The sequence below is a fragment of the Natrix helvetica genome (genome assembly GCF_964273705.1).
Source record: "Natrix helvetica genome assembly, chromosome: 3".
Lineage (NCBI taxonomy): Eukaryota > Metazoa > Chordata > Lepidosauria > Squamata > Natricidae > Natrix > Natrix helvetica.
In genome coordinates, this window is record NC_138549.1 from 44369444 (window position 1) to 44383189 (window position 13746).

Genomic DNA, 13746 nt, shown 5'->3' on the forward strand with positions numbered 1-13746 from the left:
AATTGCTTTCCCCCCCTAACCTGCCATGCTGGGTCACTTATCTTGTGAACATTCAGCAAGCAGTCCCCACCAGCCTTGTGTGTCCCACTGACGCTCCAATTAGCCCTCTGCTGGCTTCCACCAGCCCATTGCAAGCCGAAATGGAGACTTCGTGGGGGGGGGATATCCAAATTCCATTTCGGCCTGCAACAGGCTGGGGGAGCTCCACAGAGTTGCTGCAAGATTCATAGTTGTGCTGCAAGATTTATATTTTTGAGTTTCACTTGGAAACACTAGGGGGCGCTGGTCATGTAACTTCAAACATTTGCTAAGGGAACGCTTGTAACCCAGGGATTACCTGGAGAGGCTGGATAAATAAGAGCTGCTAATTTGATTGACAACATTTCAAAACTGCCCATACATCAAAGATACACAATTATTAAATTCTTACTGAACTCAGTCTAGGATCCATATGTATATCAGAATAGTATTGAGAAAAAATAGTTACTTTTTATTTAGATGAATGCTGCCATTTCTACTACTCAAGGATATGACTTCTTGAAGAGTCTTGACCAGTTGTGTAAGTAGTGACATCATAGTAAAAATAGTTCTGGCACATGTAACTTTTGACTGGAGATCTGTAGACCTGAAGTCATAAATTCCCAATATTAAGTGTGCTCTTGGTCTTTCCCAAAGTTGCCAATCAATTGTTATTTTTATTGATACTGAAGTGTGAAATTACCAAACAATGGGTAATAATATTGACTCTACTTATTTTAATTTTAAATAAATTTAAATCAGTTCAAATCTATCTTTTGTCTTGTCCAAAGCTGCTTGTCTTGTTGGAATGTAGTCCAGAACATACTTACATTTCTAGTGAAGAGCATTAAGAATAAAACTTTCAGTAGAAATGTGATCGAGTGATTAAGCATTTTAGGAAGAAATAATCTTTATCTTATATGGTGGAATGTATTTAATCTTATGTAAGCCCAACTTGGAAATAATGCTATTGAAATGAAGGAAGATGTGATACAGGAATAGAGCTTGGTAAAATAGAACCTGAATTCTCTTTGGTTTTGATACTCAACTCAAATTTGGCAGCTTGGATTGTGTTTGTGGATCCTGGTTTTTAATTGATGTGATGTTTGTCCTATGTAGAATTAGTTGCAATTGTTACAGTTGATGTTGTAGACTACCGTATTTTTCGGACTATAAGACACATCTAGGTTTTAGAGGAGGAAAACAAGAAAAAATATTCTGAACCAAATGGTGTAGTAATATATTTAATAAAATATAGCAGAATAATATTTCAACCATGTAAAGTCAACAGCGGTATTAAGAACCATTATTACTGTCATTAACAAATGAGAGACTTTAAGGTTCAAGCACTCTTCTAATTTTCTGTAAACCCAAATAACTCATCATCACTAGTGTCAAAATTTAGGAAGCTCAGGTGCTCACAATTACTGATATCACTTTCTTTGCTACCCTTATATATGACATCATATCCAGTTCCATCTAAGGCATTGCTAATGTCACATTTTTTGAATGACCATGCAATGATTTCATTCTTCACTGAATGCCATGATGTTTTAATCCATTCACAAACTTGAGTGATAGTGGGCCTCCTCATTCGTCCGTAGGTATCAGATCATGATTACCAGCAGCCATCCATTCGTTCCACTCTTCTCACATATAGACTTTAAATGGTTTGTTGATGGAAATGTCAAGAGGTTGCAATTGGCTGGTAAGACCCCCAGGAGTTACAGCTAGATGAGTCTTCACTTCTTTAAATCTTTTCTTTGTGGTTTCACTAATATGTTCTCTAAACTGGTTGAGCACTAATAAAGCAGTTTTTTTCAGAAGCCCTCCAGGACGTTTGGATCACACTTTTTCAACCCATACTCTCATTCCATTTTCGTCCATCCATCCTTTCTTATGGACACACACAACAACTCCTTTTGGAATCACTTCTTTTGGAAAGGTTTTCCTTTTGAATATTAACATTGGTGGCAACTTGGTGCCGTCTGCACAGCAGGACAACACAACTGTGTAATGTGTTTTCTAATGTCCTGAGGTTTTCATGGTTATGCTTTTGGCACCTTTCAGATAAACAATTAGTTGGCAAATCAAATTATTAGATGGCACATCAAAGGTTAGCAGGACTTCATCCATATTCCCAATCTGGCCAATTTCAAAATTGTCTTCCTACCAAATGTATGAAAAAACAGAATCTTAGATTCGTACTCTTTTGGCATTTTTTGCACAATTCTAATTTTGTTGTGCATAGCAAGGCAATATTGTCTCATAAATCTGAAGCACCACAATGGTGACCCAGTATTTATTTATTTATTTATATTTAATGCTTCTAGACCGCCCCCTCTCCCAAAAGGGACTCGGGGCGGTGTACAGTCCGTGCAGAATATAACAAAATACAATAAAAAGTTAAATATGTACAGTTGGCATGGAGGAGGTTAAAATGTAATTAAAAGAACTGTACAAAGCTAATATAAATATAAGTTATTAAACCCCTAAAATAGACACAATATTAAAAACAATACCCCTAAAAATAACCAGTTGATAAAACATTTGCCAGGAGTAAAACCCAGAATGCCTTTATGTAGAGCAATGCGTTTGGGTTCATATATTACCATTTTTGTGGAAACTGAAACCCTTATTCCGGTGGCGTGTGATCCATTCTTCCATGCCCACCTCTAACTGTGACCACTTTGCAACAAGCCCATGAAAGTTGTGCTTACTTTTAACTTTTATTTTTGCAACTGATCCACCTGTTTCCTCCACTCAACATTTTTTCAGTTGGAGGTAGTCCAAAATGTTTCTCCGCTGCTCTGTTTCCCTGTTCCTCAGCATATTTTACTACTTCCAGTTTAAAAGGATTTTTATATGCTTGCCTTTTCTGCTTTGACATCCTTCTACCGGTATGTAGCGTCAGGAGGTACTGTAGTGTTTTTCTGCAAGAAAGAACAGTAATGTGTCCTTTATAACAATACAGAGCACTGTAGCTGAAACCATGTTCATATGCAAACTCCCAACAGAATTGTAAAATCTTGTTAAATCCTTTTTTCCCTACCCCATTTCAAGCCTTTGAATATGAAAAACCTATTCATTGAAAGCTATGTATTACTTTCAGCTACCCACTCTTTTTAAAATAGTTATATAAAAAATAGGCTCTTCTTTAAGAATACCTTTCTTCTAGTGAAGTAGTAGTAGTTGATGTTATTGTAATAGATATATGAAATCACAGCTGCCAGTATTTCAACTAATATTGGCCTTCATGCACATCAAGTTCTTCGCAAGAACCGAGGATGTTGTAATGTATCAGCATAGTATATGTGCAGATTCAAGCAATGTGGTTTTTTGTAATTGACAGATAGAATTTTTGTCAATGTGCTAATTTTCTAAGTGTCTTATGTTGTTATTTATAATCAGTTTGTGTTATTTTATTGCTAAAGCTGACAATATGGTATGTTTCTTCTGCTTCTTTGAACAATCTACTGGTACTTGTTGAAACATTTGATGATTTCAATTTTGGCCTTGATTGTATTAGTTCAAATCCCTTGATCTTATGCAACCAAAACCAAGTTTTGAAAAGAAACTTCAGTTTATTTTTTTAATGTTCTTATTGTAAGCCATTTTTTGAAATGTTGTTGTTAATATTGTTATTATTATGGATGGTCACATAGTGAGCCATTTGTTTAGACTGAATTTGGCATTTTTATCCATTTATCAAGTGCTTCTCAGTTATGTTTGTTTGATGGTTTAAAAAATATTGTATAAACTTTTTCAAGTTTAACTGACATTTGCAATTGATTGATGGTCAATGCCAATGGTGTTTTAGTGTTCAAAGTGGTGTTAAAAAAACTCCAGAAATTTTGAGATTGTACACAAAGTGCCTATTACTCATTGATACTATCTTTGCTTTATTTAATAATAGGCCATTATTTCTTTGTTTTCAGTCATCATGTGTTTGGGTTGGATGAAAAAGTGCTGAGTTCTGTAGTCCATTTGTCACTTGATGTCCAGAAACTCCAACACTTAGGAACTCCTTGTTGAGCTGGGCAAAGACTGATTCAAAATGGGTTTGTGGAAATTATGTCCAACCATATTGCTTATGGGAGAAGCATTCTTTGTCTAGCTCCTCTGATGAGATCTATCCAACATGGCTGAACATCTATCATAGGTCTTTTTATATAAAGGTTTTTCTGCCACTTTGGATACATTATGAATATTATATTCAAAAATTAGGCACATTTGGACATGCTTCAGACATATTTTGTAATGGCCTAATTCTCTGAAGAAGTTTAAAATTATGGGAAAAGTGGAAAAAGGAGAAGATAATAACAACAACCACCAGCAAGGTGTTTAGATTCAATTACAGTAGCAGTGGGTGCACTTTTGGAATACCTGAAGGGTAGATTAGGATGTTTTCCTGGAGAAAAACTTTCTATGTAATTACTAAAGTTGATACCAACTTTATGGCACATAATCAATAACTCGATTTAATTCTGTTGGAAATAAGTACATAGCTGTAATTTTTAATCAACTTTCCCGAAAGAGTATACCTTAGCTTGCTGAAAAAAATTCACTACTGTCCTCTTTCTTTCCTTAACAGATTTTATTTATTGGTGGTTGGAAATAAGGTTGAGATGATAGTGGAGAAAATGCAGGCTAGTTACAAATAGTTCACAATCTTCTGTAAATTCTATGAAGATATGTAATTACACAATAAAAGCCTACTCTGGGAGCAAAATAGCTACAATTGCCTTGAATTTTTTTCTGTTAGATTAATGGATTAGTTAGATTCTTAACTAACTTCCATAATCACCAGTTTTTTCTAGTGTAAAATACTTTAGATTTTTTTTCAAAGCTTAAGTGCAATCAAGATCTAATATTACATCTAAGATTATGTTTTGCTAGTCAGATTTTTGCATTGTATTACGAAAACAATGCCCAGGAAAATCCTTCATTCATATATGTTGTTGCATGCAAACCGTTATGTTTATACACCCCTAAATCAAACATTTAGTAAATCCGTAAAAGTATAGAACTTGGCGTAATCTCTACATGGTACAAAACTAAACACAGTCCTTGTTCTTAGCATTTATAATATATCTGCTTGCTTTTGCAATGTGCTTACTTAGCTCTTACAATGAAGTTATCAATGCATGATGTGATGAGGGCTTTTGTTTACCAGCCAAGTTGCCACAGAGCCAGATGCTGTTAAGACCAAGATATCCAAAATCCCTTAGCTGGCTTCTAAGCCTAAGAGAAAACAAAAGCTCCCCACTCCTGTTGGGCCTTTTAACTTCTATATCACACTGGCACTTCAAATTTAAAAAGAACATTTTAATGCAAATTTGAATATATACTATTTGTGTATTCAAATTCAAAATAAGAAAACATGTTTTCACAAGAAAATATGACTGCAGTACTATAGGTGCAAAAGTTTAGACACTTTAGAAAATGTCAGCAAACTTTGTAACATATTCTCTGGCAGAAGTGAAGCTTTTATTGTACTAGTTTAGAAGAAGAAAAAGTTGTTGGATGTAATGTTTTTAGTGTTTCTTGCAGAAATCTGAGAAATAACCTTAGGTCTCCTTGGATTGAAATTTTGAGATCTCTCCAAAGATTTTCAATAATATTAAAGCCTGGGGATTATGAACACCATTTCTATATTTTATCATTTATTGTGCAAGTTAAATTGACATTGATGATAAATAAAAGATTAGGATTAGCCCATGCAGTGGTGTTTCTTTCCTTGAAGAAGGGGTTAGTTCTTCCAGCCTAACTGCACACACACCCCTCCTTTGCTGGATCAATGATACTAGATAGGTGTTTTATCCAGTCTCCAAACTTCCCCTTTCAGAGAGGTTGTTGGAAAGGTGGATGCACAATAGCTTTAGAAAATCCTAGGAATGAATGTAGGACCCATTTCAGCCAGATTTTCATACTACAATATAGTATTGATTGTGTTTGTTGATGGCCTGTAGCATAACCAGGATGGGATATAGTATAGTACTTCATCTCTCAGTGACTTTTAATTCTATCAACCATTATCTTCCTTGATCAGCTGCTGAAATTAGGAGTGGGAAGCAACATGCTGTAGTGGTTTTCCTTTTTCATGGTTGGGCTTAGTCAGGATTGTTTGTGGGGAAGAGATCAAGCTTGCAATCCTTCACTTACGGCTACCTCAGAGCTCACCACACTCAATTGTCCTGATTAACATTTAACATGAAACCACCAAGAAAGGTCATATGTTAGTATGGGTTAAAGTATCATCAGCATACTATCAACATACTGTCATCAGTATTCTAATGACACACAACAGTACATCTTGACCCTAAGATATCTAAATGATGCTATGATGTCTTTGCCCGTGCTCTGGAAGCTGAATGGGTCCGAATGAGGAAGAACAGACTAAGGCTCAACCTTAACAAGACCAAGTGGCCATGGTATTTGTCCCCCCACAGCCCTGAGGACTTTTCATCTCAACATTATTATTGTTATTTTCTGCTTTTGAATTTGTACATTCTACAGTCTTGTGGACTAAGGTAACCTCTAAATTGTATGTATGCATCTATGTATAAATAAAATAGGCATTCGTTGAAACATATAGTTTGATCAGGAGGGCTTAAACTTTCTACAGCTTTACCATCTTTAGGTATTGTGTCCAATGATATTCCTGCTAGAATCACTTTCCCTGATTTCTGGGTTTGCTATATGCAAATCAAAGAACCAATAAGAAAGGTGATGACTATAGACTGATTAAATAAAATCAGGAATCACAGTTTAAAGCAAATTTTTAATTTGTTAATCTTGCAAAATGGATTTAGCTCTTTTAATAAACAGGTGGTAGAACTTGTTCTGTGCTTTTATAGCAGTTGAACTTAGATCATACTAAGTGAGAATCTTGGAATCACATGTCAAGTGAATAAAAATGTTCATCTGGAAGATTAGTATAAAGCTTACAAACTTACATTTGCAAAAATTTTAGCACGTAAACCTAAATATTTATGTTCATTTCTATAATTGAACAGGCCACTTTAGATAATAGTTCCTGCTTCCCCCTCTGAGCAGCAGTAAGGGCTTGGACAATGAACCAAGGATAAATTCTTAAACTGTGATAAATTTTAGGAAAATCGAAATGCTTTTCCTAGCTTATGAAACTCCATTATATTCCAAACATTTTTGCTAATGTCTAAAGTTGATGAGTTGTAGATCAAATATATTTGGAGCAATGGGTACTATTAATGATCCCTAAGAACTACTGCAGTTTTCCTCATTCTCAAATTTCTAGAAAATTACCGTATTTATCGGCGTATAACACGCACAGGCGTATAACACGCACAGGCGTATAACACGCACCTTCATTTTAAGAGGGAAATTTCAGGGAAAAAATTTAAATTTCAAATAAAGAACTTTGAAGCAAAATAAGGGTAGCTCAGAACTTTTTTTTATTAACTTTTAGTCGGGAGTCCGGGGAGAGGAGAGACGGCTCATCCATTCTCTCCTCCTCTCACCCACACCCCGCTGTCTAAAGCGCTTCCTTTCGCCCGCCCGAGCTCTTCCACGGCCGAAAGAAAGCATTTTAGTCGGGAGTCCGGGGAGAGGAGAGACGGCTCATCCATTCTCTCCTCCTCTCACCCACACCCCGCTGTCTAAAGCGCTTCCTTTCGCCCGCCCGAGCTCTTCCGCGGGCAAAAGAAAGCGTTTTAGTCGGGTGTCGGGGAGAGGAGAGACGGCTCATCCATTCTCTCCTCCTCTCACCCACACCCCGCTGTCTAAAGCGCTTCCTTTCGCTCGCCTGAGCTCTTCCACGGCCGAAAGAAAGCGTTTTAGTCGGGTGTCGGGGAGAGGAGATACGGCTCATCCATTCTCTCCTCCTCTCGCCCACACCCCGCTGAGTAAAGCACTTCCTTTTGCCCGCATGAGCTCTTCCACGGCCGAAAGAAAGCGTTTTAGTCGGGTGTCCGGGGAGAGGAGAGAATATTCAGCCAGTCTCTCCTCCCCACGTCACTGCGGTACTTGTTAATACTGTAAAAACATGGCTTCTTAACATTATATCGGCGTATAACACGCATACATCATTTGCCCCCTATTTTTCGGGGGGGAAAGTGCGTGTTATACGCCGATAAATACGGTACTAACAATATCTTGCAGTGTTTCCATAAACAGAAGTTTATTCCTAGTTCTGCTTTCTTTCTATACTGGTGACATTTTCATTTGTTGATATTGCTTAGTGAAAATCTAAATGAAGTTTTTATTGATGAAAAATGCCTTGCTTGGAAAATTATGCATAATTATGACTATAATTGTAATTACAGATTAAAATATGCAGGCTTCAGTTATAATTGGAAAGAATTGTTTTGAACCAACACTTTTGCTATTCATTAAAGTAGCCACGTTCTTCACGAGTTTTGTGTGAATTTAAGATGGCACTGCTGTAAGGAAACTATTTATTATTCTTCAGGCAGTGACATCTTTTTTCAGACTCATGCAGAAATTTAAAAAGGGGGGAGGGGGGTGTTCTGGTTACGTAAATGAGCAGAGAAACACTGTGCCCATATAAAGTCCAAAGCATTTATCACAAGTCTTCTGAGATGTATAATATGTATGCATTTTCCTTAAATAAGTTTTCTTGGCACTTGCAAGAGTCTAATCCCCACATCCTATTCTGAGGCAAGTATAGCTTATGAATAGGGTAAGGAATTTGAATGAAATGAAAACATATTTCTTAACTGAGTAATTTAAACAGGCAATGAATTCCTAAAAAGGTATTTGTGAAGATTGTTGTTAAAATATCAACACAACAAAACTACTGGTAATCATAAAGTGATTTATTTCACTAAACAGAATTAGCATGCTTCAAACAAAATTCTTTCCTAGTCCACATTTCTAAAATGATTATATTGTGGGACAGACATAAAATTAAGAGGAGAAAAAAAAATCTATGTGTCTTTTTGTTTTGCTTACTTGTTATAAATGATGCAATTGTCAAAAAGCTATTAAAGGATACTTGGGATTTTGACTACAACAGTATTAATGGAATAGACCTCATATTACCGATGATTCAGTCATCTGTCAGCCAGATAAATGGATTAGTGTAAGAGGTATTCTAGTGAAGAAATGTAGCCTGTGGAGCTTTCAGCTAATTATATTTAAGTTGTTTAGTACTGCTGGGAAGCAGGATCCAAGCAAATGCTGAAAGCTTTCATGCAACATGTCCCATTAGAGTTTGTGTTCAGAAACTCATTATCTTTTCTGGCTTACACTGGATGGATTCTAGGAACCTGACGTGAAATGGAAAAGAGCAATAAATAGTAAAAAAGACATTTTAATTTAACTTCCAATCCTTTCCTGAATCAGCAACTATTGGTCTGCATGATTTGTCTGCTACTTCTGCAGTTAAAGATAATTGTACTTTAACTTGATTTGTTATCTCTACCAATCTTTTTCTGTTATCAGCTATAAATCTAAAGAAGAATATGAATTGATCATTCTAAATTCAGATTAAGAACAGGAAGTGCTACAGGATCCAGCCATTGTCAGATTCCCAGATGACATTTAAGAGAACATTTGCATGATTATTTAATTGCTGTCTTTCTTACATTATATGACTTCGCATTATTATTATTATTATTATTATTATTATTATTATTATTATTATTATTAAAATTATATGGCTGCACAACTCATACTCGGTAACTCTGGGTGGTTTACAAGGATAGAACAATAACTCTATTGTTATCATTATTTACACTCAGCATTGTGATTTAATATCATTTGTGAATAGCCCGCAATGTTACTCAGCAAACAATGATTAAAAATAACTGGATCATTGTAGGATGTTCAGAATCCACTAGGATTTAGAGTTATAATTTAACTATCACCAAATAAGACAGACAAACATTGAAGTTTGTGGAGCTTTTGCCTTCAGGATAAATTGAGAGTATGTCTCCTGAATTTTAATATATTTAGACATAGATGAAGAAAGATTGACATGTTTTGCACAGTTTACATCCTTGAAAATTCTAGCAGGACTAACAACTCTTTAACTTTCAATAGTTGACTTGCTAGTTTTCTCCATATCCTTTGGCTGCTATTTTTCCCAATTAATAGTTTTTTGTTACCACATACTTCTTAACAGGAAACATTTAACTTTTTTGCAATTGTAAAAACTTCTGAAGTACTTCCAGTGAAATTAATCTTGCCTCTACTTCCCTTTCCCTGGTATGGTAAAAATACTGCCAAGCCTGGCTAATTCTTCTTTGAAAGTACGGCAAAATAGCTTTTAAAGTTTTATCCTTTGGATAAATCATGGTTACTGTCACAAATTTTTACAGCTCTTATCATTATAACTTACTGAGTATTTTTAATATGTTTTAAATTTATTGTAAAATATCTTTTAACTCCCTCTTTTAAAAAGGTATACTGTATACTGAGATCAGACATATAATAAAGAAAAGAAGGAGATAGTTGGAAGGTTTTTGATAAAACTACCAAGATCTGTGGATTGCTTTAACTATTTTCTGTTAGTATGTCAATTTAAAGATACTATTTGTGCACTATTTTGTGCTTACTTTCCTTGTTACCATTGGTATTGGTATGTAGATTAACTTATTCTAAATTAACCCTGGCAATAGCCAGGTAATCAACAAGGAGGCAGGGAGGAAAAGGATAAGTACATAACACTTGTGGACTGGGAGGAAAGGGATCAACTTTCAAGGTAAATATAGTATTAGTATATAGTTTAGAGAGTTAAGAACTAAACATCTCCAGAAAAAATCCTGAGATTTCCAACAAAAGAAGTGCATAACACTACATAAGGGTCAAGAATGTGAGAGGGACCTTGGAGTCCTAGTGGATGATCAGTTAAATATGAGCGAGCAGTGTACGGCACCCGCCAAAAAAGCTAATACAATCCATGGTTGTATAAACAAAGGCATAGAATCAAAATCACGTGAAATATTGGCACCGCTTTATAAAATCTTAGTAAGGCCACAGCTGGAATACTGCATCCAGTTTTGGTCACCACATTACAAAAAAGATGTTGAGACTTTTGGAAAAAGTGCAAAGAAGAGCAACTAAGATGATTAAAGGGCTGGAGATGAAAACATATGAACGGTTGCAGGATTTGGGTTTGGCTACTCGAGAGAAAAGAAGGACTGGGCGAGATATGATAGCGGTAGCCCAGTATTTGAGAAGTTGCCACAAAGAGGAGGGGGTCGACTTATTTTCCAAAGCACAAGCGGGCAGGACAAGAAATAATGGATGGAAACTAATCAAGGACAGAAGCAACATGGAATTAAGGAGAAACTTCCTAACAGTGAGAAGTGTCTCTCCAGAAGCATAGATATCTGTTATTTGTGCTTTTCTGGGTTCTGATTCATGAAGTTTTTTGAGTTGCGCAATTTGAGAATTGAACTTTTACACAGAAAGCATCTTCTGTATTCTTATGATACAGTCTTTCTCAAATGAAACCCAATAGTGTAACTTGTTTCTTACTGCATCATAAAAAAATTAAAAAGCAACAGCCCTGAGTCACAGTGGCAGATCTTTCTGTCCATCACACTGCCACTTTGATTTTTGTTATCAGAGAGTTGATGTGGAGGAGTAACATAGCATGAGTTCTCCATTTGCATTCTAGTGTCTCACTTCAGGTGTAGCATAATGTAAGCACATTTCACCATTTTATACTGCATTAAAGAGCACACCATTTGTCGTCTTATTAGAGTGTTTGTATAATGAAAATCATTGCAAGTGGTAACACCTTGTTGACCTTACCGGATCCTGACAAAGCTAAGTAGGCTTGGCCCTGGTTAGTATTTGTTTGAACAGCCAAGGGCTAGACTGGGAGGTTGGACAAATTGTCCCAGGAGGCAGTGCCAAACTACTTCCATACTGCTTCAAGAAGTCTATATGGAGTGCATGGAGTCACTTGGAATCCAGTGTTATTAAGGGGATAAAATTACCGTACTTTATACTGAGAATCTCTGCTTCCAAGCAGCTTCATAGAAACCTAGTAATGCATTCATTATTTAGCACCAAATCAAATCTTAATCCATATAGCCACATACCATCCAGTTGATTTTGCATACTGGTAGTCCTAGTTTAACAACCACAATGGGACCAGCAAATCTGTGGCTAAATGATGTGGTTGTTAAGGAAAATATCACATGACTGTGGTAAGTTTACTTCTTCATTTCCATGTTAACGTTAAGTGAGACCTCATGTAACCGCAAGTTGCAATTTTACTGCCAGCTACTCCATTGATATTACTTGTTGGAAGCTGTCTGTGAGGTGTGCACATTGTAATCATGTGACCATGGGATGCTATGGTCATCATAGACTTAAACCAATTGTGATGTGAAGCAACCCGAATCTTAAACACATGACCATAGGTATGCTATGACAGTTGTAAGTGCAAGCGCCAGTCATATTTACTTTTTCAGCACAGTCATAAACTTCAAACAATTGCTAAACAAGACAGTTGTTAAGCAAGGGCAACCTGTACTGCATTAACCTATACCTTGTTTCAGTTATGTTTCTGAAAAGGCTTGGTAACCTGTTATGCTGAGCCATAAACTAAGGCTCAAAACCAAGGACGTTATGCACTTAGTGTGATATGTAAACCAAATGACTGGTTGGTAAACAGATCTACTGGATTTCATTAAAGGCTTTTAATGCTTTATTGGCGGTTCTAGATGCTGAATTTGGGACTAAGCATCAGTACTTATCCATTTGGATTTTTTTTAAATGAGCATTTCACTGTCCAAATTAATGTTTTCATTTGATTACATAGTAAGATTTTTTTGCTGGTGGTGGCAAATAAACTGGAGAAGATGGCCATAGTATGGTTTTTTTTTTTCATTCTAAGGTTCACCTGACAAAATATTTCATTGTATCATTCCAGATTTCTCCACTGTTGAATGTAAAGATCTCCATGGTAACTCAAACCCCCAGCCTCTTTGTAGCAGCCTGCAAGAAGCAGTTTTCAACAGCTCAAAGGTCTCACGGCCAGGTAAGAACAACAATTTGAAAAAGTGATGTTTTCACATCTATTTTATCAAAACCATAGAATCTGATTTACCTTATACAACAGAGTAAACTATTCTTTTTAAAAAAAATTGAGCCACAATTAGATATTGAATAGCAAAATATCCAAAGAAAAAAAATGATGGAAGCTGGTTTTTTTTTTAAAAAAAATTAATCGGTCCAATGGTAAATGAATATTAATAGAATCCTGGTCAATGGATTTATATATAGTCTTTTTGGATTAGTACATTCTTTTCAGCACATTCTTCCAAACAATCCAATAATGTTTACGGATTTATATATATATTTGTGAACTATCTATGTCTGGACCATATCATTAATTGTTTCTTCACACACTTATTTCCTATATGTAAAATTGTTCCATTAATTGCCAGAATTATTCAGAAAAATAATCCAGGTCTTGTACAAAGAAGCAATATGCTTCTGGTAATACAATACAATAATACAATACAATACAATAGCAGAGTTGGAAGGGACCTTGGAGGTCTTCTAGTCCAACCCCCTGCCTAGGCAGGAAATCCTATAGCGTTCCAGACAAATGGCTATCCAACATCTTCTTAAAGACTTCCAGTGTTGGGGCATTCACAACTTCTGGAGGCAAGCTGTTCCACTGATTAATTGTTCTAACTGTCAGGAAATTTCTCGTCAGTTCTAAGTTGCTGCTTCTTGTTCTAAAATCAGGTGCTTTGG

General features: G+C 35.9%; 1 protein-coding gene across 6 annotated transcripts in view; it reads left to right on the forward strand.

The window, feature by feature from the left end:
- Nucleotides 1-13746, forward strand: part of TBL1X (transducin beta like 1 X-linked) — a 149682-nt gene that overhangs the window by 70727 nt on the left and 65209 nt on the right. For all 6 annotated transcript variants that reach the window (XR_014174976.1, XM_081948208.1, XM_081948206.1 and 3 more), the window contains exon 2: nucleotides 12914-13021. The gene's annotated coding sequence lies outside the window, so the exon portion shown is untranslated. The remainder of the gene's footprint in view (nucleotides 1-12913; nucleotides 13022-13746) is intronic.